The sequence below is a fragment of the Pseudophryne corroboree genome, chromosome 4 (genome assembly GCF_028390025.1).
Source record: "Pseudophryne corroboree isolate aPseCor3 chromosome 4, aPseCor3.hap2, whole genome shotgun sequence".
In the NCBI taxonomy this organism is placed as follows: Eukaryota; Metazoa; Chordata; class Amphibia; order Anura; family Myobatrachidae; genus Pseudophryne; species Pseudophryne corroboree.
In genome coordinates this window covers 825,799,674-825,826,245 of record NC_086447.1, presented here as the reverse complement: position 1 = coordinate 825,826,245, position 26,572 = coordinate 825,799,674, and the positions used below count along the sequence as shown (strand labels likewise).

At 45.5% G+C, this 26,572-nt stretch overlaps 1 protein-coding gene across 2 annotated transcripts in view; it reads left to right on the top strand.

Moving 5' to 3' along the window:
- The window catches only part of MACROD2 (mono-ADP ribosylhydrolase 2), a 3,123,444-nt gene that overhangs the window by 1,901,370 nt on the left and 1,195,502 nt on the right, over positions 1–26,572 (top strand). The gene's annotated exons all lie outside the window — the stretch shown is intronic.

Genomic DNA, 26,572 nt, shown 5'->3' with positions numbered 1-26,572 from the left:
TGTGTGGCATATTGCGTAATGGGCGTTACAGTGTGTGGCATAATGTGTAATGGGCATCACGGTGTGTTGCTTAATGTGTAATGGGCATTAGTCCCTGCCGCAGCTGCCCGTTCATTCCCGCTGCTTCCTTCTGCCGAGCACCCACCAGCAAAAACATAAATCGGCACCTATTGTATGCTCACAGCCCATAAAAGTGTAAGGTAAAATTAGCTTCCCCACCCCCAATGTACTCTTATTATCTTCAGGTTGTTAGCACTCTAGACCCCCCCCCCCTCCCCCCTCCACCCTTCCCCCTTCTGCCTGTGTGGAACCAGTTATGCAGAAAGCAGAATGGATATAATACTTGCTCTGACCCTCGAATGCAAAGACCTATTTCCTGAGAATACATTTGCTTCTTTTACATATTGTTTTAAGATAGAAATACATTTAAGCAGAACATATCATATTGAGCTATGTATCTACAGTATATATTATCATTTCCCCTTTAAACAAATATAAGGCTGTTTTACCTTAGCATACTCATTACAGAATACTGAAATACATGACTTATTCTCAGGCAGATTTCTCGCTAAGCTGCACAAACATTACTTCGGTAATGAAGGCTGTATGAGACATGTATCTTGTCATATTCACTTACTCCAAGGCATAGAGATTTGTTTTAGCGGGAGAAGGATCATATACTGTGTATGACTGGAATTCCACATACCTAAGGTTTTTTTTATGTTTTAACATTTTCTTGCCTGATTACTTGAAAGAATATAATACTATTAAAAAAAAAAAAGTGATATTCTACTCAGAGCGAGTGCTAATAAGTGTATCTGGGAGAGAATCTCTTGGGCCCTGTCCTACCGCATGCACAGTATGCACAATGGGGCTGACTGAGACCTACAGTATGCAGGCACGTCTTTAAAGACTGAGACGTATGCAGGCACGTCTTTAAAGACTGAGACGTATGCAGGCACATCTTTTGTTGCATTCGCGTCTGCGTCTTCTGCTAATGCCGCAACCGATTTTCTCAATACTGAGAAGTCCTCTGGCAGCGTCCTGAGATGGCACATTTTTAAAAATGCACCATCTGTTGCACTATCGAAGCATGTACAAGCTCTATGGCAAACAGCTTCTCTGTCCGAGAGTATGGCGTACTGTATGAGTGATGCGGAGCTTTCAATACACGCCCACATTGGCTTTAGTCACCTCCTTGTTACCTCCCAGGCCCACTAAAATCCACATGCCCTGTGTCTGATTCTGCATTATGCCTCTGAGCGGTCTCAGACGCATGCACAGACTTACAGCATCAACCAACCGTGAGCAGCATCGACCGAATCATGCACAATCAGTTGAAAAAAGAAATCATTTTGGGCCAAAGTAGTACACGAATGCATTGCATTCACAGCTGCATCTTTGTACACAGCGACTGTGTGCGCAAATCTGCCACTGTTGCAGCCGCCAGTGGCATCGCTAATCCCAGCGGCTGCATACAAGCACGCAGCGTCAGATGCACATTAGTCAGTTAATGACAGTTGCGCAGTATGGCTGCAGGCAGTACGACCCCGGAGCCATTGCAGCTGCTTATGGAAGTCGCAGCCTCAAGTATGCCCCCAAACCGGTCATTACACACCTGTGTGTTTGCTGCCACTACCTGTTACCTCCCCAAAACAGTCTCTACCTCACAATTATTTTGCAAATAAATCCTCTCTGTGACCGCGCACAGTGCGACTTCCACACGTGGAAAAAACGAGTTTACGTCCAACTATGAATCAGGCCCTTTATCGTTTAATGTATAAATACATATATTTGTGCAACACTCTTCCCAATTTATATTTATTTCTCTGAAGAATTTGAGTCATAGTCTGCAGCCTAAGGGAAGTGAAGTAAAAAATAATAATTAATTACATTTTACACAACAGTAAGCTCCACCGGAGTCTGATTTATAGCTTCTGCGCCTGAAATAGTCACAGCCTCCCTGGTAAATGGCGAGTTATGTTATTTTATACTCAACCTCAAATTGTAGGTTTCTCCGAGCGCTCGCTAATGCCGGTCTACTGCGTGAGAGTGAGCGGCTTATACTTCTCCTCTCGTGTCAGGCCTATTACCCCATTTTCTCCTAATTATTATGGCTGCCGGGGACCTTTTGGTGCACTCTACACTTGAACTGTGAATTAAGGTGTGGATACCAAGCTTTTTACTTTCATTCAGCAATGAGCAGTTTAAATGTAACCATAGTATTTTCTGAAACCTTTTCGCTCAATTAAGTGTTGGTTGCAGCTCTGAGGATATTCTCCTGCAGGCTGGCGTTTGTGCTGCAGTCACTGCTATTGATGTTCAGTATTTAATAAAAGAAAGGGAATCGCAACATTTCCATTTTCTGTACAATTAAATATACTCATTAAGTTTCACTATTTTGCACCAAAGATCACATTGTCCCTATTGTGGCTTCCTATAAGGGTATTTGCTAATTAAGCTTTTTATTGGTTCATTCATACTCTGTAGTTCTCTGCATGGCTTCTAAATGTGTTGTATCTGTTTTATCCATTCCTGCATGGCATTTTAACTTGCAAACTAATGTTCCTATCACTGACACAGTGGAATCATCTTATTACGATTTTTGTCCGATGGTCATTATCGGGCTATCCAATTAGAGCCTGTTTTCGCGTGGAAACACACAGGACCCCTGATGAGTACCCAGACACCTGTGATTTTGCAGTCATGATCGCGAAAATGAGTAATTTATCTGGGATTTATTTCATCTGCCCCAGGTGCAATTAGCTGCCGTAAGTTACCGCAGCTAATAGGATACCAGCCAGTATAGGTCTATGTCTTAGCCTAACCACAGCCTAGCCCTAATCTTACCCTCACCCTAATTGCAGCCTAACTCTAAAACATTGAAAAGACAATATATTTGTAGGTCATCGGCGGGTGTGTACATAGGATATGTCTGTATACAACGTCGCTCACAGACATATCGCACTTACCCTGCAGTACAGCCAATGCCGAAATATCTGAAGATATATCAGCATGTCTGTCTGTGTGTATGTATAGGAGATATATATACAAATATGCCCCCACAGTGCCAGATACACATATGCCCCCACGGTGCCAGATATGCCCCCACAGTGCCAGATACACATATGCCTCCATGGTGCCATATATGCCCTCACAGTGCCAGATACACACATGCCCTCACAGCGCCAGATATGCCCCCACAGCACCAGATGCACATATGCCCCCACAGCACAAGATACAAATATGCCCCCACAGTGCCAGATACACATATACCCCCACAGTGCCAGATATGCCCCCACAGTGCCAGTTACACATATGCCCCTATTGTGCCAGATATGCCCACACAGTGCCAGATACACACATGCTCCCACAGCACCAGAAACACATATGCCCCCACAGCGCCAGATATGCCCCCACAGCACCAGATATACTTATGCCCCCAAAGTGCCAGATTCACATATGCCCCCACAGTGCCAGATACACACATGCCCCCACAGCGCCAGATACACACATGCCCCCACAGCGCCAGATACACACATGCCCCCACAGCGCCAGATACACACATGCCCCCACAGCGCCAGATACACATATGCCCCCACAGTGATAGATATGCCCCCACAGCACCAGTTACAAATATGCCCCCACAGTGCCAGATACACATATACCCCCACAGTGCCAGATACGCCCTCCCCCCACAAAACAGCATTACTCCACTTCACATCCCCCCACCAAACTACTTTTTTCCAAACTTCTTTGATCCCCCCCACCAAAGCACTGTTCCCCTTCCATGCTCCATTTACCCAGCAACTATAAGTTTGAACTGACCTTTGATTTAATCTTACAGCACGACGGCATCGGCGGCGGCGCAATGTGTCCCCAGGTCAGTTGCTAGTCCTCACTTAACTACCGTGACCGGCAGTGGTAGCATGGCGGAAGGTGGCGGTTGCTGCTGCTGGGCTCTTGCACGTGCGTGCAGGAGCCAATTATGGGTAGGCGGAGGGTTTATCCTTGCACTGCAGCTGTGGATTTGGATTTTTGGCAGACGCAGCGGGGCATAAATGTAATTTAAAAAAAATAAACTACAGCAGGGCGGAGTACATGTGGTACTGCATACCGGCAATATATTTCTTAATGGTACGCCATACCCCCACACCCGCACCACTATCTGTACGCTGGCTGAAGGGACTGACTTGACAGCTTTTGTACAAAGAAAATTGAAGTACTCCCCAACAAACATTTACAGCCTGCTTTTGTTTTCTATAAGTCACTATGGCCCAAATTTATTAAGCCTTAACAAGTGATAAAGTGGAGACGTATAAAGTACCAGCCAATCAGCTTCTAACTGTCATTTTCAAACACAGCCTGTAACATGGCAGTTAGTAAGCTGATTGGTCATTTGTCACTCTTTATCTATTTTCACTTTATCACTTGGTAAGGGCCTATATAACAGACTGTTTTCTATAAGTCACTTTGGGGCAGATGTATTAACATGGAGAAGGCATAAGTGATAAACCAGTAATAAATGCACCAGCCACTCAGCTCCAATATGTAAATTAACAGTTAGGAGCTGATTGGCTGGGTATCACCTTGCACTTATATCTGGTTTATCACTTCCTTATGCCGTATCTAGGCTTAATGCATCTGCCCCTATATAACAGACTGTTTTCTCTAAGTCACTATATAACAGACTGTTTTCAATGAGTCATTACAGTATACATGTTGAGTATCCCATATCCAAAATGCTTGGGACCAGAAGTATTTTGGATATCGGATTTATCCGTATTTTGGAATAATTGCATACCATAATGAGATATCATGGTGATGGGACCCAAGTCTAAGCACAGAATACATTTATGTTTCATATACACCTTATATACACAGCCTGAATATAATTCTAACCAATATTTTTAATGACTCTGCATTAAACAAAGTTTGTGTACATACACACAATTCATTTATGTTTCATATACACCTTATACACACAGTTTGAAGGTCATTTAATACAATATTTTTAATAACTTTGTGAATTAAACAAAGTTTGTGTACATTGAGCCATCAGAAAACAAACGTTTCACTATCTCACTCTCACTCAAAAAATTCCGTATTTCGGAATATTTGGATATGGGATACTCAACCTGTGTAACAGACTGTTTTCTATCAGTCACTACATAATAGACTGTTTTCTATAAGTCACTACATAATAGACTATTTTCTATAATTCACAATGGGGGTAATTCCAAGTTGATTGCAGCAGGATTTTTGATAGCAATTGGGCAAAACCATGTGCACTGCAGGGGAGGCAGATATAACATGTGCAGAAAGATTTAGATTTGGGTGGGTTATTTTATTTCTGTGCAGGGTAAATACTGGCTGCTTTATTTTTACACTGCAAATTAGATTGCAGATTGAACACACCCCACCCAAATCTAACTCTCTCTGCACATGTTATATCTGCCTCCCCTGCAGTGCACATGGTTTTGCCCAATTGCTATAAAAAATCCTGCTGCAATCAACTTGGAATTACCCCCAATAACTGTTGTTTTTTTTTATAAGTCACTATATAACATACTGTTTTATATAAGTCACCATATAACAGACTGAGTGTTTTCTATAAGTCATTATATAACAGACTGTATACTATAAGTCACTATAGAACAGACTGTTTTCTATAAATCACTATAACTATTTTTTTTTATAAGTCACTATATAACATACTGTTTCCTATAAGTCACTATACAGTATAACAGACTGTTTTCTATAAGTTATTATATAACAAACTGTTTTCTATAAGTCACTATATAACATACTGTTTTCTATAAGTTACTATATAACAGACTGTTTTCTATAAATCACTATAACTGTTTTTTTTAATGTCACTATATAACATACTGTTTTCTTAAAGTCACTATACAGTATAACAGACTGTTTTCTATAAGTCATTATATAACAGACTGTTTTCTATAAGTCACCATATAACAGACTGTTTTCTATGAGTCATTACAGTATATAACAGACTGTTTTCTATAAATCACTATAACTGTTTTTTTTAATGTCACTATATAACATACTGGTTTCTATAAGTCACTATACAGTATAACAGACTGTTTTCTATAAGTCATTATATAACAGACTGTTTTCTATAAGTCAATATATAACAGACTGTTTTCTATAAGTCACCATATAACAGACTGTTTTATATAAATCACTATAACTGTTTTTTTTAATGTCACTATATAACATACTGGTTTCTGTAAGTCACTATACAGTATAACAGACTGTTTTCTATAAGTCATTATATAACAGACTGTTTTCTATAAGTCACCATATAACATACTGTTTTCTATAAGTCACTATATAACAGAATGTTTTCTATGAGTCATTACAGTATATAACAGACTGTTTTCTATAAGTCACTATATAATAGACTGTTTTCTATCATTCACAATAACTGTTTTTTTTTTTAAAAGTCACTATATAACATACTGTTTTCTATAAGTCACCATATAACAGACTGTTTTCTATAAGTCACCATATAACAGACTGTTTTCTATAAGTCACTATACAGTATAACAGACTGTTTTCTATAAGTCACTATATAACAGACTGGTACATTCGTAAATTCATTATTTTTTCCCTTTAAATCTACAGTTAGAAACTTCATCCACAGCTCTCAGTTACCTTTAGACAGATTCTGCTTAGCGTTTTATGGGCATAAAACCCCTATTAAGTATTGCTATCCCTTAATACTAATAGCTATTGTACTTCCTGTGCATTAAGTGAATGCGATAGAAAAACTATAAATGCTTTTAATGGTATGAATATAGACAGTATGACAATAAGGTGCGTTGCTCAAATGAGGAGCGTGATAGTGAATTTCAAACTGTCACTCTGCCTTGAATATGTTTGAGCAATTGAGATACTTACTTAATATTATGGCTTGAAGAAGTCTCAGAAAATTGGGAGATTTTCATTGTCAGCTAGTGTTTCCTCTATTGTCTCCAGGCACAGAAGAGAAGCCGTTTCAGGAGATTGCCCAATATCCTACCTGACAACTAATCAAGGGTTTTTTATGTCCTGTCTAAAACCATAACCATCTCTCTTTTAAGGGTTCAGTAAGATGGTTGCTGCTCATCCTGAATAATGAAAAGATAATGAATCTGCTTCTTTGAAGATGTTTGTTTTCAAGCCAGCAATATCCAGCTATATTATATGAGCTGTATGTAAAGTAATAATGATGAGCTATGTTTGTCATATAGTTTCCAATGTTAAGATATTTATATCTATTTATAGGTCTTTATATAGTATATATTGTACTAGATATTAGTATCTGTAGCTGCCACTGGCAGTGTATTTCTGTGCCCTGGGGCTAATTCAGATGTGGGTTGGAGGTGCTATCACTGCTTACATAGAAGCAGCAGCGATAGCACCAATATAGTAATGCAGCAGGTGGCGTCACCCATACTGCTGCATTACTGATCCAAACTGTGCCCAAGGACGCCCTCAGTACCATGAGCCGGTTGTGTAACCCATGGGCAGGGGAGTATGAAAAACATTTTCATGGGGAGGAAGGGAGAGGGGGTTCGAAAAGGCCAAGGACTACTATAGGGCTTTGAGACCCTTTTTCTCCCATTAGATATCTTGTTTTATGACAGTTGGAACAGTGACTGTAGATATACAAAGACTTCCCAATCTATATTCATTTTAATCAGTGTTTCTTGTTTATTTTACTATAAAAATGTGTGTATACATTATTAAATTGTATTATTATTATTATTATTATTATTAACAACTATCAATTAGAACAATGGCTGTTAGAAAGATGGATAAATTCAATTGTTCATCTTAAAAATTTAAATTTTTCAGTTATTAACCTAGTTTTTATTCAGATTTTGTTGACAGCCTGATCTCATTTCATTATTTTTACATCTATAGTCACTGCCTCACTGGTTGTGGTATGTGCTATAAATTGAGGGTAAAAGTAAAGTGAATAGTTATTTATCAATACAGGTTATTTATTAAATGTTTATGAACGGAACACTTCAGAGGTTTTTAAATAAACAAATCAATCAATCAATCAATCAATCAATCAATCAATCAATCTGTATATTAAGGCAGTCTATATTAAAGAAAATTTAAACATTATACTGAGACAATCTGTATTTTAAAAAAGTTTCACAAGTTTAGTACAGCCACCATGACTTTAGAAAGTAGCATGAAGGACCTACTCCTACACATTGAAAAAATATGTTTCCTCTCTTCATCTCTGGTTACAAACCCTTCCAACACATCATACAAGTTCAATGCAGCTGTGTGTTCTTGATGAACATGAAGTATCAGGATCTGCGTTAGGCGTTTCTGTACTATGGTAGACCTCAGATACGTTTTCAGACAACAGAGTGCACTAAAGGTGCGCTTTGATGTCACAACCGAAGCGGGCACAGTCGTGAAGAGCACCAAGAGCAGTACCACCTGCCGGAGAAGGTTTTTCATTGTGTCAGACTCCTTACTGAGCTTATCAGCAACACTACTGCAGGAGACGGGTTTTTCAAGAGCTGGAATGTAGAAGTTCATGGGGGGGGGGGGCGCAAAAGGGCAAAACACAGTCTTTCCCTACCCAACAGAAATCATGGGGGGCTAATTGCCCTCCCTGCCACCCTGGTTCCTACACCTTTGCCCATTGTTTTGCACAAGCCTGCCTCCACAGGAGGTATCCGTCCTCTGGTGGAGACCTTGGCCTCTTCCCTCCCCTCTGGAGAAACAGAGGCCATCGCCGCCCCCTGCCTGCCCCCAGAATGGCATCAAACTGTCAATCTCTGAGAGTCTGATCTGCGTCCATTGTAGAAGGACCCGTTTGTGCATGCACAGAACGGGTCCTGCATATGTGCAATGTACCGATAATTAATACTTTGCTGCATGTAACGCTATTCCAACGCCATCTGAATTACCCCCATGTGACCTGTTATAATTTCTGTATCTGTCAGCCACTGGCTGCTGCTTTATGCTGTAGCTCAAAACGTTGATGACTGAATAAATCTGGTTGTCTTCATCAGAGCTGAACAGGTAGTCAGAAATTAGGCAACCCCTTTAATTCTCAGACTGTGAAAGCAAAGAGGGAGTCCGGGGACTTGAACACTAGGAAGCTGAACAACGCTGCTTTGTGTCTCATACACTGTGTGCTGGTTTTATTGACTGTCTTGCTCTTGGTTGTTTTTTAAATTTAGCTGCTAGCCTATAACCTTTGATTAATTATGCCCAAGTGTATTTTGGCAGGTAGATTGGGTTCTAAGTGTTTTTACAATTGTTGTAAATGCGGCAATAAAGATAAACCATAAAGTCAAACTTAAAAAAAAAACCCTCCCAAACTACATGAGCAGTTTAGTCAAGTACAAGGAACAGCATAGCGAAACAATAAATAAGCAAAACTGAAGCCTATTTTACGGTTACAAGATTTTGTATGAAACATAATATGTAGTACGGACTAAAATCAGCCGCGGACGAATTTTACAATGCTGTTGTTTTTAAGCTGTTCAGACTATCAGGAATGTTATTGGTACAATTTTATTGCTGGAACTCTGGCTAGGCTACAAGCTGTATAATGGTGTCAGGACGTTATATCATGTGTGCGGCGCAAGTCAGGCTTTGTGTACTGCTCACAGGCGTGTCTGCTGTGAGTGTGCTAAAAGATGGCAGAAAGGTGGTTTTTTGTCTCCGCTGCTCAGTAAAGCGGAGCTATCACTAACTCTACACGGCCAGCAGATCTTTGTATGGACAACGTGAAATGAAACCTAATGATCTTTCCTTTTGCTGCATTTACAGCTCTATGGTTCTAAATTCACCTCATTATAAGGTATAAGCCATATTTCTGCTGCGGGATACACTGGGCTCCACAAGTCTGGACAATGGGGTGTAGAGTAGGATCTTGATCGGAGGCACCAACAGGCTCAAAGCTTTGACCTTCTTCCCAAGATACATAGCGCCGCCTCCTATATCACCCTGCCTCCCAGCACAGGAGCTCAGTTTGTCAGTTGGTGCTGCAGTAAGCATGCACTTAACAGAGGGACTGCTCCAAGCAGCCCTGAGAAAAGCTTTTTATGAGGTAAAAAGTGAAGACTTCAAGGGCAGCAGCGGTGGTAAATGTTTTGTGACATTCTCTGCTGCAGCTCCAGCTCTCCCCAGCGGCGCTGTACACTCCCGAGCCCTGGTTGCCGGATACCTACAGCGGAGGCTCCGGTTTTCTTCATGTTAGACACACACGGCTGGGGCTCTCCAGGATGGCGTGGCCGCGCTTCGGGAGGTGGTAAGTGGGTCCCGCTCGCGGGACCCGGTCTTTATCGCGATCCGGCGCGGTCAGTGGACACTGTGGATACAGGCGATCCCACTAGATCACTAGGGCATGGGCGCAGGTCAGGTTTTCTCTTAAAACCGATTTTAATATCGCCCACAGTACCCGGTGGTTTTGCCAGCAAGGGGGATAAGGCTTAGACCTGAAGCCCCTGCCCCAGCCCCAGGGCGCCATTTCCAGCAAGTGTTCCCACCCTGTAGCTGCATCTCTGTCTTTTCCTCACTCCCTGTCAGTGTCTGCGGCGCTATTACTCCTCAGCTCACTGTTCCTGGGACTGCTTGGGCAAATCCTCCTATGTAAAGCCGCCTGGTTGTCAGCGCTGTGCCTTTACATGACACTTAAGTATTCTACCTGCCTTTTTAGTCAGTGTTAGTAAGAAAGAGTGCATTTAGTCAGCGGTTTATAGTACAATTACCCTGTGATATACATCCAGTTTCTTACTGTGTAGTGTTATATCTACTGTTATATAGCTGTGTAAGCTAGTCCAGTGCAGTATTATTGTCTGTAATAACCTCTGCATTGTACAAACTGTGACTATCTGTGTGTGCATTGATAGCTGAGTGGTGTCCATTTCGTGTCTTTCACTCAACTTGCTATCCCTATATTCTATAACCTGAGGGGGCTTGGTGCATCAGGTGTTATTTAATATAGGATTTTCACAAAGATATATACTGTATTACGTATTTTTCTCTGTGATTTAGTCACCATATCTCTCCTTTATCTCTGCTGGTGCTGACTACACTGCGCAGGGGTTTGGGTTTAGGGATATAGTGTTGCTAATAATTGTACTGTGTTACCTCATACTGCAAGTTATATCATGTCTGCTTCTGAGGGTAACGGTTCTGGGGCGGAACACACTGCTGGTGTTGCTGAAGCCACAGGCAGATATGGGGAGAATATAGCAGCTGTGGGCTCTGGTTCTGGGGGCTCCTTGCCCCCCAGTGGGACTGTGGCAACGGAGGCACATACTGACCCTCCGTGGGCCGCTTTTTCCACGCTTCTGCATGCGCTAGTTCATAAACTAACACCCCCTATGGGACCCCCAATGCCGGTACAACCGTATGTGGTCCCTGCAGCTAACCCACCGTGGGCGGACAATTTATCTGCTCAATTAAAGAAGTTGAACCAGTCCCTGACTACTAAAAAGTCTGACCAACGCTCGCCTAAGTCCAAGAGGTCCTCTAAGCGAGCGCTCGTGTCCTCACAATCCACTGCTGTTACTGACACCTCGTCTGATGAAGACAGCACATACACTGACCCCACAGGTTCTGACTCAGATACGGCTGATGGGGAGGGTAGTTCACATGTGGATGTTCCTGATATTTTGGAGGCTATTAAGTTAATTCTGCAGATTACGGATGATCCCAAGCCATCCGTTCCTCCTAAGAAACCAGATAGGTTCAAGCATCAGGAGGTGATTAAACAAGTTTTACCTCACTCTGACCACCTAGTGGATATACGTCAGCAACCCTGGCAAAGCCCGGGTACGAAGTTTGTGCCTCGAAAGAAGATGCTGTCTCGCTATCCCCTCGCGCCAGAGCTGTCTAAGAATTGGGAAACGCCTCCTCCAGTAGACTCACATGTGGCTAGGATGGTGGTTTCCTCAGCTCTACCTGTCACTACCGTCACGTCTCTAAAAGAGCCTACGGATAAACGTGTCGAGGGTTGTCTAAAAGCGATTTACACCCTCACGGGTGCTGCACAAAGGCCCACAATTGCAGCTACATGGGCGGCAGAGGCTATTGAAGCATGGGCCTTGGAGTTAGAAGCTGAAATCTCCTCTGACCATGCTAGACAATGCTTGTCATATATTGTCACAGCTTCTCACTATATTAAAGAGGCGGCTTCTGATGCCGGTATCCTAGCAGCCAAGGCCTCTACTACGTCAGTCCTGGCTCGCCGGATATTGTGGCTGAGATCCTGGTCTGTGGATCTGGACTCTAGAAAAACCCTAGAGGTACTCCCTTTCAAGGGGGATATTCTGTTTGGGGAGGACTTAAATAAGATAGTGGCTGACTTGGCTACTGCCAAAACTGCCTGTCTGCCTAATACAGCTCCTTCTGTGTCGAAGGCCAAAGGCACGTCCTTTCGCCCCTTTCGTCCTTCAGGTAAAGCAAAAGGTCAGGCATACCGTAAGCAGGCCCGCACTTCCAAACCTGGTAAGCCGAAGCCCAAAAGAGCCTGGGCTGCCCGTCAGCCAGCAGCCAAGACCGATAAGCCTGCCGCATGACGGGGCGGGCCTCCCCCTGGGGGATCCCAGGGTGGGGGGCCGGCTTCTAGGGTATACCCAGGAATGGTTGAAGACCACTTCAGATGCCTGGGTACGGGAAGTCGTCACTCGAGGTTACGCCATAGCCTTCAAAAACCGACCCCCTCATCGATTTTGCCAGACAGACGTCCCGTCGGACCAGACAAAGGCAAACACTCTGCATTCGGTGGTACAGACCCTCCTGGATACAGGAGTCGTAGTACAGGTGCCTCTTGCTCAGAGGGGTCGGGGGTACTATTCTCCGCTGTTTATAGTCCCAAAACCGAATGGGTCCTCCCGGACCATCCTCCACCTCAAGGCACTGAACAAGTTTGTGAAGGTTTCCAAGTTCCGTATGGAAACCCTTCGCTCTATAGTTCTGGCCTTGGAACCTGGGGACTACATGGTCTCCCTGGACATACAGGATGCTTACCTGCATATTCCTATAGCAGTGTCACATCAACAATACCTGAGGTTCGCTATTGGCAACCTTCATTACCAGTTTCGGGCGTTACCTTTTGGTTTAACAACGGCTCCGCGAGTCTTCACCAAAGTAATGGCGGTGATGACGGTGGTACTCCGCCGTCAAGGGGTCAGGATACTGCCGTATCTGGACGACTTGTTAATCCTGGCAAATTCCCCAGATCTTCTCCTGCGTCATCTGGATATGACGGTCCGGTTTCTACAAGCCCACGAGTGGCTCATCAACTGGAAGAAATCCTCCCTGGTCCCTGCTCAGAGCATGGTGCATCTGGGAGCGCTGTTGGACACTCACAACCAGAGGTTGTTCTTGTCTCAGGAGAATGTCCTGAAAATTCAGGACAGGATTCGTTGCTTCCTTTCTCGTCCGCAAGTGTCGATACATTCGGCAATGCAGGTGCTGGGCCTCATGGTATCAGCATTCGACATGGTGGAGTATGCTCAATTCCATTCTCGCCCCCTCCAGATGCTGATTCTAGCCAAGTGGGATGGCCTGCCTCACCGGATCAGGTCTCAAATGATCTCTTTGACTCCGGAGGTCCGTCTTTCGCTGCTCTGGTGGCTCCAGGACCGACAATTGTGCAGAGTCCGTCCCTTCTGGATATCCAACTGGGTCCTGTTGACGACAGATGCCAGTCTAAGAGGTTGGGGTGCGGTGCTGGAGCAGCACTCCTTGCAGGGTCGGTGGACCAAGGAGGAATCTCTCCTGTTGATCAACATTCTGGAATTGCGGGCGGTCTTCAATGCATTGAACCTAGCCCAGCATTTGATTCAGAACCGTCCTGTTCAAGTACAGTTGGACAACGCCACCACAGTGGCTTGCATAAATCATCAAGGTGGCACTCGAAGCCGTTTGGTAATTAAGGAAGCCTCACGGATTCTACGTTGGGCAGAACGCCATCTACCGGCAGTATCGGCAATATTCATTCCGGGAGTCCTGAATTGGGAAGTGGACTTTCTCAGTCGTCAGGACGTGCATGCTGGCGAGTGGGGCCTCCATCCAGAAGTGTTTCAACTCCTCGTGGAAAGGTGGGGTTTTCCAGATGTGGATCTGATGGCGTCTCGACACAATCACAAGGTTCCGGTCTTCGGAGCAAGGACAAGGGATCCTCAAGCAGCATTTGTGGATGCACTGGCAGTGCCGTGGAGGTTTTGGCTGCCGTACGTGTTCCCTCTGGTGTCACTCCTACCCAGGGTAATTCGGAGGTTCAAGCAAGAAAAAGTAAATCTGCTTCTCATAGTTCCGGCATGGCCAGACGGCACTGGTTCTCTGAGAACTCAGACGGCACTAGTTCTCAGAGCGTCCACTTCTACTTCCACAACGCCCAGACCTCCTCGTTCAGGGCCCCTGTGTCTACCAGGACCTAGCCCGGCTGTCTTTGACGGCGTGGCTCTTGAAGCTTCCGTCTTAAGAGCTAAGGGTTTTTCTGAAGAGGTCATTAAAACTATGTTGCGGGCCCGGAAACCGGCCTCTGCTCGGATTTACCATCGGGTCTGGAATTCCTACTTTGTTTGGTGTGCATCTAACCATTATGACGCTTCCAAGTTTAGTACAGCCAAACTTTTGGCTTTTCTACAGCAGGGCCTAGATTTAGGCCTGCGTCTGGCCTCCCTCAAGGTTCATATTTCTGCCTTGTCGGTGTGGTTTCAGAGAAAAATTGCGACTTTACCTGATGTTCATACTTTCACTCAGGGTGTGTTGCGTATCCATCCTCTCTATGTCCCGCCTGTGGCTCCTTGGGACTTGTCGGTGGTTTTGGAGGCGTTACAAGAGTCTCCATTTGAACCTCTTGGTTCAGCTGACCTTAAGTGGCTTTCCCTTAAGGTGGTGTTTCTGTTGGTTATTGCCTCTGCTACAAGAGTGTCGGATTTGGGTGCCTTGTCTTGTAGTTCCCCATATCTGATTTTTCACCGTGACCGGGCGGTTCTTAGGACTCGTCCCGGATATTTGCCTAAGGTGGTTTCTTCGTTCCACCTTAATCAGGAGATTGTGGTTCCAGCTTTTGTCTCTCCTGATTTGTCTCCCAAAGAGCGGTCTTTGGATGTGGTACGGGCTCTATGTATCTATGTGAAGAGAACTGCTTCTATTCGAAAGTCTGATTCTCTCTTTGTTTTGTTTGGATTTCACAAACGTGGCTGGCCTGCTCACAAACAGACCCTGGCCAGGTGGATCAGAAGGGTGATTGCACATGCTTATGTGAAGGCTGGTCTGTCAGCTCCTATTCACATTACAGCCCATTCTACTCGGTCTGTTGGACCTTCTTGGGCGGCCCAACGTGGTGCGACCCTTGATCAATTGTGCAAGGCGGCTACGTGGTCCTCCGGGAACACGTTCATAAGGTTCTATACTGCCGCTTCCCAGGATGCTTCCTTTGGACGCCGGGTTCTTGTGCCCGCTACAGTGCATCCCCTCCCATAAGGAACTGCTTTAGGACATCCGCATTGTCAAGACTTGTGGAGCCCAGTGTACCCCGCAGCAGAAAATGAGTTTTATGGTAAGAACTTACCCTTGTTAAAACTCTTTCTGCGAGGTACACTGGGCTCCACAAGGCGCCCACCCTGACGCACTTAGCTTCTTTGCGTTGATATGGCATTAGCCGCTGACACTTCTCTTGTCGTGAGAGTGTGGTGTATGTGGCTACTAACCGTTGTCGTCTCTTTTCTTGCTACTGCATTGGGCTGGTTAACTAAACTGAGCTCCTGTGCTGGGAGGCGGGGTGATATAGGAGGCGGCACTATGCATCTTGGGAAGAAGGTCAAAGCTTTGAGCCTGTTGGTGCCTCGGATCAAGATCCTACTCTACACCCCATTGTCCAGACTTGTGGAGCCCAGTGTACCTCGCAGAAAGAGTCTTAACAAGGGTAAGTTCTTACCATAAAACTCGTTATATGGCAGCATGGACCTGTAGGAAGTCTGCTAGCTTGTAATGCAGACTGCTGATTAGCTCAGAATGATCACATGACGTTAGAGTCACAGCACAATCTAGAGCTGCTCCCAGAAAATGGAATAATGCCTATGATATTATTGCAGGTAATACAAGAGAGAGAACAAGGGTCACCATGTAATAATGATCTTAATATCTGTACACTTCTATTAGTACTAGATTTTCCCAGAATATGTCATTGGTTCTATTTAAATTCAAATCTGAGTCATAAGCCACATTGTATAGGGGGGGTAATTCTGAGTTGATCGCAGCAGCAAGTTTGTTAGCAGTTGGGCAAAACCATGTGCACTGCAGGGGGAGCAGATATAACATGTGCAGAGAGAGTTACATTTGGGTGGGTTATTTTGTTTCTGTGCAGGGTAAATACTGGCAGCTTTATTTTTACACTGCAATTTAGATTTCAGTTTGAACACACCCCACCCAAATCTAACTCTCTCTGCACATGTTATATCTGCCCCCCCCCCCCTGTAGTGCACATGGTTTTGCCCAATTGCTAACAATCTTGCTGCTGCAGTCAACTCAGAATTACCCCCAGGGTACGATGCAAGGCATGCCACTTGTTCTGTGCTCATCTTACTACACCCCGCTACAGCTGTCCGTCAGTGGAATTGGAGAGGTTATTGCAGTGGAATCTAGCGCAGTACTCGCTGCTTGTGATTATTTAACGCAAGGAGTAATCATGCCATGTAGTGGCAAGTGGATATCACTTAGGCAGTCTAAAGCTGGGTACAAACCTGGGTGACTTGATGGCCGACTTACCGCCGTAGGTAAGTATACACACATTTACCGATCGGCCGCTTGATGTGTCGTTCGGACGTCACAGCTGGTAGACATTTGTATTTGCCCACCTAGCTTTGACTTCAGTTCCTGCAGCAAGTGTACAGGCAGGCAGCGGACCTCCTGTACACACGGCCAGATGTGCCAATATATATCTTCAGATGTATCGTCCATCTGCTGTGCTGCACAGTATGTATGTGAAAGAAATCGCAATATATTGGCCCAGTGCGTACCCAGCTTAAGTTAGATTCAAAGAAGTGAAGGCCCTCCATCTGTTATAGGACTATAACTCAAAGCATGTTCTGCCGTACTCTAGCTAGACAGCTAAAAAAACGCCTATGGGCAAAATCATCAATGAAAAAAATGCTCTGTAACTGTCAAAACAAGTGTTTGCTGCCAAAAGTGCTCATTACCATATCGCCCGATCAGTGTCGGACTGAGGCAAGAAGGGCCCACCGAGGTAATGCAGTGGTCGGGGTCCATGGTTAAGGGTGTGGCCACACGCCAACCACAACAGAGGCCCGGCTAACTGTAAGAGAGTGCATGGGCTGGGCCTATAGTCCTGTGCAGTATAAGGTAACATATGTATAATAAAAGTGCACTAGGATACAGTTTGGAACCTAATCCCTAGAGGAGGAGGTGGTCCCACAGGCAGTGGGGTCCACCGGTGGTTTCCCGTTCCCCTGTGGGCCAGTCTGACTCTGCACCCGATACATGGAAATAGATACTGCCAGCGGCAACATTGTTAAGAAACGGAAACCCAATAGCAGACTCCAACTCCGAGGCATGGGCACTCCTTTAAAGACTGGCCCCTTGGATTGGTAAATTAGGGGTCTATTTACTAAGCCTTGGATGGATATAAAGTCGCTGGAGATAAAGTACCAGCCAATCCGCTCCTTAATTTCATTGTTCAAACACAGCCTGTGGGATAGCAGTTAGGAGCCGATTGGCTGGGACTTTATCTCCAGCGACTTTATCTCCATCCAAGGCTTAGTAAATAGACCTCTTAATTCCTTACCTGTCCAGGCCAGTATCTCCAAGGAAGCTGAGTATTGTTTAGCTGCTTGAACGATACTTTTATATACAATTTTGTAATCAGAGTAACCATCGCAATGGTATGTTACAGAATGAAGTGGCAAAAACTTGAGGTGTCCCAGGAGTACTGTAACTTGTCTCAGACAAGCCATGATCACAAAAGGATCATTTTGACAATTTTAGCTCCAAAGATTTAAAAGCTTTCTTGTTATGTGGTGTTGATGATACCATAATATATTGTTCATTCTGTAGTTTATAAAAAAGAGACACATTTGTCATTACACTACTCCCTAATTGATACTAAAAATTGCCATAATGCATGCATGCTTTGGTATAGTGCACACTACAATCACCATTACCCATAAATACTTTACTTTGAAGAAATACAAGGCTTAGAATCATTGTTCTCTGCTATTAACAAACATAGGGGGTAACTCCAAGTTGATCGCAGCAGGAGATTTTTTAGCAGGTGGGCAAAACCATGTGTACTGCAGGGGGGGGGGGGGGGGGAGGCAGATATAACATGTGCGGAGAGAGTCATACCCCTTTTACACTCGCATGAAAATCCTGGGATATTGCACGTGAACGCGCATCATCCCGGGATTTTTCTCAATGTAAATGGGTACAGGGACAATTTCCCGGGACGAGCATCCCGGGATTTCATCCCAGGTCCAAAGCAGGGTTGAACCCGGGACCGTCCCGGGAAGCTGGGTAGTGTGAAAGGGCCCGTCCCGGGATTCACTACCCGGGACTGTTAAAAGGCCTCCGATTGGAGCTTTCATGGGCTCAGAAAAGATGATGTCATCTTTCAGAGCCCATTCGCCTTGCCGGAGACCTCATCTTTATAATGATGACGGCTCTTCGACTCTCGTCCTCCTTACCCAAGTTTGCTTAACAGACTGAGCTGCCCGGGAATGAAGCACTGATGCTTAAAATCATCGATGGGAGATGATCACATATATATTTTTATTTTTAATATATATATATATTTTTTTTTATACCATCGATGGTTAGTGATTACATGGCTATCGATGGTAGCCATCGATTAGGGTGCTCCAATGTGTCCATCTCTCCTTTTCATGCCTCACTGCCTTTGGCTCCGCCTCCAGCTACGCCCCCAGCACCTGAATTATAGGGATATCCCGGGATCAGTGTAAATGGGGCTGTCCCGGGTCCATCCCAGGTCTTAGTGCAGTGTGAAAGGGGTCACTCCCAGGAATGCATCCTGGGACGCATCCCGGGAAGCATCCCGGGAGTGACCCGGGAGTGCGAGTGTAAAAGGGGTATTAGATTTGGGTGGGTTATTTTGTTTCTGTGCAGGGTAAATACTGGCTGCTTTATTTTTACACTGCAATTTAGATTGCAGATTGAACACACCACACCCAAATCTAACTCTCTCTGCGCATGTTGGGGCTCATTCCGAGTTGTTCGCTCGTTATTTTTTTGTCGCAACGGAGCGAATAGTCGCTATTGCGCATGCGCAATGTCCGCAGTGCGACTGCGCCAAGTAAATTTGCTATGCAGTTAGGTATTTTACTCACAGCATTACGAGGTTTTTTCTTCGTTCTGGTGATCGTGATGTGATTGACAGGAAGTGGGTGTTTCTGGGCGGAAACTGGCCATTTTATGGGTGTGTGCGAAAAACGCTACCGTTTCTGGGAAAAACGCGGGAGTGGCTGGAGAAACGGAGGAGTGTCTGGGCGAACGCTGGGTGTGTTTGTGACGTCAAACCAGGAACGACAAGCACTGAACTGATCGCACTGGCAGAGTAAGTCTCGAGCTACTCAGAAACTGCACAGAGAAGTCTTTTCGCAATATTGCGAAACTTTCGTTTGCAATTTTGATAAGCTAAGATTCACTCCCAGTATGCGGCGGCTTAACGTGTGCAAAGCTGCAAAAAGCAGCTTGCGAGCGAACAACTCGGAATGAGGGCCGTTATATCTGCCTCCCCTGCAGTGCACATGGTTTTGTCCAATTGCTAACAAAATTCCTGCTGCGATCAACTCAGAATTACCCCCATAGTGCGTGTACTAAAGAAACGGAATATCATTGAATATATACTAAACAAACATTTTGGTGTGTGTATGCTATATATGTATATAGATGCGTGTATATATATATATATATATATATATATATATCAGTGACGTCTGGTGAGGTCAGGGCCTGGGGAGGCACTGCAGCTAAACCCCCCCCCCCCCGGAAAAAAAAAAGTGCAGTCCCCCCACACCACTAAAACCAGCACCAGGCAGAACCAGCCAGGGGGGATAATGCCATAGCAGGGGAGACACTCAGTGTGGGGTCCTCCTGCCATGCCATTAAACCCCCCCCAAACCAGTCAGCCCAGGGCTGGAATTCCTCGGAAAGTGGGGCCCCCAAAAAATCTAAATGGGGTCCCCCCTCCCGAGCAACAACCAGCACTGGGCTGATAGCCCAGTGCTATGCCCCGCACCCCTGGTGGCGGTGGGTGCGGGGTTCATTGTATGCTAATACTGTTCTTTACAGGTGGCCTACAGATCCCAGCAAGCCTGCCCCAGCATGCTGGCACTTGGAGAACCACAAGTGCCAGCATTCCCGGACATAAAGGGCCCGTTGGCACCTGTAGTCCACCTGCAAAGAATAGTAATATTGCTGGCACTTGGAGAACCACAAGTGCCAGCATGCCCGGACATAAAGGGCCCGCTGGCACCTGTAGTCCACCTGTAAAGAAAATATTGAAAAAAAACCACGACACATTCTTTAAAAAATCCTTTATTAAACTGGGTCTTCACCTGGGGGCGGCGGCCTTTAAGCTCTTTTGCATGGCCGCCGCCTTCCCAGGGCTTCCGGCGTCTTCACCTGGGGGGGCGCCACCTCCCCAGGGCTTCTGGGGTCTTCCTCCGGCGTCTTCACCTGGTGGGCGGCGGCTGCTAAGTTCTTTTGCATAGCCGCCGCCCATCCAGGACTTCCACGACGTCTTCACCTGGGAGGCGGCGGCCTTTAAGCTCTTTTGCATGGCCGCCGCCTTCCCAGGACTTCCAGCATCTTCACCTGGTGGGCGGCGGCTGCTAAGCTCTTTTGCATAGCCGCCGCCCATCCAGGACTTCCACGGCGTCTTCAGGAGCTCTTCTCCGCTCCTCCTCCGCCGTCGGACTGTGACAGCCGCTGCCTCGCGCTGACTTATATAAGTCAGCGGGAGGGGGCGGGGCGATGACGCGGCGAGCCATGATTGGCTCGCGGCGGCCATCTTGAATTTCAAAAATGACGCTGAGGCGCCATTTTTGAAATGGGTACCGCTTCCGCTGCCAAACTCTGCACAAGGGGTCTGAATGCCGCGTCCCGCCGCCGCTACCGCCGCCCGCCTCTCCGCCGCCAGCACCTCCGCCGCCCGGCCCGCCGCATCCCGCATCTCCGCCGCCCGCACCTCCGCTGGTACCGACGCCCACACAGTGATTGACAGCGGATCCAGTGACGGATCCGCTGGCCAATCACTGTGCCTTCACTCACAGGGACGTGCTTTCATAGGTTGAAAGCACGTCCCTGTAGGAAAGCGGCACCACTAATGGTGCCGCTTTCCCATGTTATTTCAATGGGCTTTTCCTGCCCATTGCTAGGCCCCGCCCGCGCCCGCCCCCCGCTCCCCATACCTTTCCTAATCACTACGGGAGGCACCACGATCGGTGCCTCCCAAACTGATTTTCACACACATTAATGATAGGTAAAATAATAAAGAAGATACTTATGTGTCATAAGTATCTTCTTTGTATTATTTTACTCATTAATGACAGGGGAGGCACTGCCTCCCCTGCCTCCCCTGACTGCACGTCCCTGATATATATATACACAACAAAATTAAATTGGAGGGCATTAAATAAGATCTGTGTTCATATATTGAAATTGGTGATCGTCCAATGTCTTTTGCTGTGTATAAGACTACTTTTTCCTCCTGGGTGCCACAATAATAGAAGGAATGGATGTTCTACATAGTGTTCCTAGAGGATATACCCTCCTAATAGAAATTTCACCCAACACAATAGGCCAAACGGACAAATTAATAAAGAGAAACAATGTTTTTACATACATACATACATACATACATACATACATACTATTAAACATTGTTTCTTACAATATGAGTAGGTATCAGAGTATTCGACAGCTGACAGAGAAGCAGATGTTAAATCCCACTTATACCCTCATGAGTATGAGTATGAGCTCAGTAGGTGTGTGTCTTTCCATTGGCTGTGTGGGCATGGCACCAGTACCCCTACGCGGTTGTCCAGAGTACTTCTTCAGAGGTAAAATCTTATGGCAATAGATTAGGGGTGGGCAAAATACGGCCCGCGGGCCGGATGCGGCCCGCAAACTGATCCTGCCCGGCCCACTGCCTCTCACCAGCGAGCAACGACAAGCGGCCCGACTGCTTGTCATTGCTCTGCAGTACCTTCAAGCTGCCGATGCAGTCTCCCCTGCTGCTGCTGCTGCACGGCGCCTCCAGAGTCCCCAGTGACCACTGCTGTGGTCAGCCGAAAAAGGGGCGGAGCTACGAGCCGACGAGGGGTCGTGGCTACACAGGACCTAAGGGGGCGGGGCTACACGGGACAAGAGCAGACTACTACAGATTAATCCTTCCTGCCACTACCAGCCAGATCAGTGAGTTACTGGAAAAAGTGAGTGAAAGAAATAAAGTGTGTGTGTTAGTGTGCGTATATTTGTGTGTGCGGGCAGTGGCGTCAGACTGTTTTTAGGTTGTTCTGTCACCATGTCACCCCCCCATGTTCTGTCACAGTGACACCCCCCGTGTTCTGTCACTGTCACCCCAGTGTTCTGTCACCGTGTCACCCCCCGTGTTCTGTCACCCCCCCGTGTTCTGTCACTGTGTCACCCCCACCGTGTTCTGTCACTGTGTCACACCCCAGTGTTCTGTCACTGTGTCACACCCCGTGTTCTGTCACTGTGTCACACCCCGTGTTCTGTCACTGTGTCACCCCAGTGTTCTGTCACCGTGTCACCCCCACCGTGTTCTGTCACTGTCACCCCCACCGTGTTCTGTCACTGTCACCCCCCCTCCCCCCCGTCTTCTGTCACTGTGTCACCCCCCCCGTGTTCTGTCACTGTGTCACCCCCCGAGTTCTATCACTGTGTCACACCTTTCCCCAGGGGCCATAAGACACTGGATAATTTGCTTGCTGCGCAATGATTATCCCAAATAAAATGTTAATGTGTAAAAGGGGGCTCTACCTGCTGTAATGTGTAAAAGGGAGCTCTACCATCCATACTGTGTATAAGGGAGCTCTACCATCCATACTGTGTATAAGGGAGCTCTACCATCCATACTGTGTATAAGGAAGCTCTACCTGCCATAATGTGTGTAAAAGGGGCTCTACCTGCCATAATGTGTGTAAAAGGGGCTCTACCTGGTGTAATGTGTGTAAGTGGCGCTACTGTGTGGCGCAATTTGAATAATGGAGCAGCCTAATGTGAATCTGTATTATTTTTTGGCCATGCCCCTTCCACACGAAGCCACGTCCCTATATTTTTGGCACGTGGGGGGGGCTTCTATTTTATGCGTGGCCCACAGATAGTGACAAGAAAGTGTCAAGAGGCCCCTCAGCTGAAATAATTGCCCACCCCTGCAATAGATCAATGTGTATTCCCCATAGAAATAGATATCACAGACTTAAACAAATCCAAACATAAGATTATTTGGTAATACAGAACAATGTCAATCTCTATAGGGAATACATATTGGTGCAGCTCCATCTGTTGCCATTAGCACAAGATAAGGGCATTTAGGTGTAGTATGAGTTGACGGCTGCCGGGTCCCCGGCGGCCGGCATACCGGCGCCGGGATCCCGACCGCCGCCTTGCCGACAGCGGGGCAAGCGCAAATGAGCCCATTGCGGGCTCGCTGCACTCGCCGTGCTGCAGGCACTGTGGCGCGCTGTGCGGGCATGGTGAACCCCCAAGAGGGAGAAAAGGTGTCGGTATGCCGGTTATCGGGATTCCAGCGCCGGTATACTGTGCGCCGGGATCCCAACAACCGCTATACTGAATACCACCCGGGCATTTATCCGTTTTATGTGCTGCACTGTAAATTTAGATTAGACCTATGTCAAAACTTTGGCAGATAACAAGTGTTCCTCTATTCAACTTTATTTAATCTGAACCTACTTTAGAGTTCATTTTAAACTGGTCACCCATATGATCACCCGAGTCTGTAAACCCATCTACAGTAGATCTAAGCAGTGATTCAACTTCATCAATTTTGTGATGCTTTTTATTTTGATTTAGGCCTATTTATTTCTCATCAAAGAAACAAGCTTCCTAAACGACTTTAACATTCCCTGTATGTTTATAAATGTAGAATGCCATCATTTATTTTGGGAACATGGTCAGCATTCTAGATGCAAGCGGCTCGTTCCTTTCTGTATCACCAGCCATGCATTTCCTCTAACAAGTGATTTCCTTTAAATAAAAAGTTTGGCCAGACATAAGTTAGGCCAGGTAATGACGAGGGTGTGTTTGAGGACAGGAAACTAAAAGTGTTAACCAAACTGGCTCGCCTTTTATTACAGGGAGCTATTTTTTTTCTTCTCTTCCTGTAAATGTCTAATTATTCTGCATGAATGGCTATTTTTATGGATTCGTGTCAGCAATTTATTCCACAGCTTGGTACAATGCGCACCCATGGTGAAGAGTCAGACCTTGCCAAATAGCCTTCACTGTCTTATTGGATACTGTTAACAAAAAAAAAAGAAAAAAAAATTCCCAGCCGGAAAAAAAAAAACATCTTAAAATTCCATTTCTCGTGAATTCTTTTATCGGGTGCAAGTCATTATGTGCTTTGTTGATTCTTAAGTGCAAAGATAATTGTAGTGGGCAGCGTGAAAGTGGTTTGATTATTGCCTGTCAACTCTTGTGAATTCTAATAAGTCTAATTGCATAGCATCAATTCATCATCTCAGCATCACTTCTTTTTTATTATTAGCTCTTATAAATTGTAATGTGCTCATAAAGGAATGTTGTAGTATATCAGTGGTGACATTCTACCTGGCCTATTGTCACTTTTTGCTGCTACCTAATGCAGCTTCACAAATTAAAAGTTTATAATGATGTGCCCTTTTACTGAAACTCATTTCAATTTTGCCTTCCAGGTTGCATGAATAAAAGGCAATAATCTACAGTGTCTTTGGATTTCTGTTATTTTATTTCTTTCCTGTAGGTAGTAAGAAGCTAATTTGTGAGTATGAGGCAGCTTGGTAGGGATGCTCTATGCTACCTTCGGGCAGGAATACACAATAATTCCATTGGGCCAACAGTGACCACGAAAGAGCCACGGACTGTGTTCCTTATTTTCTACCACTTCCTGAAACTTAAAAAAATAAAAAAACAAAAATTTTAAATTTGAGTTGAATCAAAAATTATGAATTACCGTTCAGGGTGGGCTTGGTCAGAATGCAGGGTCATGTATACCCCCTGGCTTTGTGGTAGCCTGTCTGTGACTGCAACGTGCATAGTCATGGCTAAACGAGCACAAGAAGCTGTCTGGCCTTTCTGATTGTGTCTTATTGCTAATATAATTCATAATAGCTCTATGTTATACCCAGTATTTATCATCTTGCACACTGATTGGTGAACGTCTGAAACTCCCGATTAGTCAGCATGTTGGCAGCCATCTTATTGATGTGATCTCTTCCAAACTGGCATCGCTGACAATTACCTCTCTCCACTCCAATCTATCCTCAATGCTGCTGCCTGGCTCATCTTCCTCACCAAACACACTACGTCCACCTCCCCTCTCCTACAAGCCCTTCACTGGCTTTCCTTCCCTTTCACAATCCAATTCAAACTTCTCACACTCACATACAAAGCACTCACCCACTCCTCTTCCATTTACATATCTGACCTTATCTCCCTTTACACTACCACCCGTCCTCTTCGCTCTGCTAATCACGCCGACTCTCCTGTCTTCATTATACTTCCTCCCACTCCTATCTCCAAGATTTTTCAAGTGCTGCTTCCTTGCTCTGGAATTCTCTACGTCTCCCCCTCAGACTCTCCACCTCTCCACAGAACTTCAAATGGGCTCTTAAGACCCACTTCTTTACCAAACCCAGCCAAATCTCATCCTAACCCTCTGTTCCATGCTCAGTCTACCCCATCTGTGTCACCCCTGTCTGTCTGCCCCTCCCCTTTAGAATGTAAGCTCTCATGAGTAGGGCCTTCTTCCCTCATGTGCTTATCTTTCTTTTTCTTTAATATTCCTCAACTGCCCCAAATCCTGCAGTTTTCAGCCACCCTGATACTTATTTCACTGCTGATGTAGTTATGCTTAGTTACCCTGTACTTTTCCTATATTGTCTTCAACTGTAAGTCACTGTTTTCCTGTTTTCATTATTTGCTTATGTACTCTGTAATTGGGTTCTGCAGAACCTTTGTGGCACCATATAAAGGATAATAATAATAATAATATGGCATCCTTTAACAGCCAAACCTGTTCGCCAGTATGCCGGATGAGAATGCGGGACTGGGGGAGGGCGTGTTGCTACCACAGATTTGTGCTCTAATTCTGTCATCAACAGAGATTGGAGGTGAGGCATATACTGTTCCTCTCAACATCGGAGGTTGGCATCTCAGGACAGGGGGCATAGCCACCATGGGAAAAGGGCACGTTCCCATCCCTGAGTGGCCATGGCCACACCCTCCAAAGTGTGACCGGAACTTTATAGTGTTTGGCTGCCTATTCCCTAGTGCCAGTCCC